This window comes from Penaeus monodon, chromosome 25 (assembly GCF_015228065.2).
Source record: "Penaeus monodon isolate SGIC_2016 chromosome 25, NSTDA_Pmon_1, whole genome shotgun sequence".
Classification (NCBI taxonomy): domain Eukaryota; kingdom Metazoa; phylum Arthropoda; class Malacostraca; order Decapoda; family Penaeidae; genus Penaeus; species Penaeus monodon.
Window position 1 is genome coordinate 6,778,322 of NC_051410.1, and position 807 is coordinate 6,779,128.

Here is an 807-nt window from a genome sequence, read left to right on the forward strand (position 1 = left end):
AGTGTCGTCACATTTGCAAATTTAAAACCTCTCTTCCACGAAACCCCACAAAGAAACCCGAGAGAGAACGAACAGCTTTCCTCCGGTAAAGGACCATCCCCTTAAAAGGCATAGAGGGCGCTTCTCAATTAACGTCCTTTGAAGGCAAAGCGAAAATACACGGTAGGTTTATTCTATAGGAGAAGTAGCACACATCGAAGCGTTTACATCGTAAGCTAGGTCGGGAAAGGCAAACGCAGTGAGTTTCGTAAATTCATTTCAGTGCTAAGGGAAGAGCGGGATAAGGTGGAGTGATAGGCTGTTAGAACACCATTTTACACGTGTATTTTTAGCGATGCCTGTCCCTGTGTTTGCGTTTTTAGACTAAAATTCATGCGGATCAAATTATAAACAGAGATATAGAATTAGATCTTACGTTTATGTGAAAAAAAAAACATATATATAACATTACATGTGTAAAAAATATTATAAAAAAGTGAATGTTTTCTATATTGAAAGTCTATCATAAAACTTTATCGATCAATCCTTCCAAATTTCTGGTTCGTGACATAAAGCTGAATCACGGAACTCGTCTATAGAAATTGTCCATAAGTGTTTATTCATATGACTGCTATCCCTTCTATTTTTTTCTTTATATATAACTATAGTAAATGTATCTTTTCCAGGTATCCGTTCCAAAGACAACGAACTGGTAACCCGGTTGGATACTGAAGCTTCAACATAAAATATGTATAAAATAATAAACAGTTTTTTTTTTTTTTTAAACTGTTGTCAGGTCGCTGCATCCGAATATCCATCTATGTGATC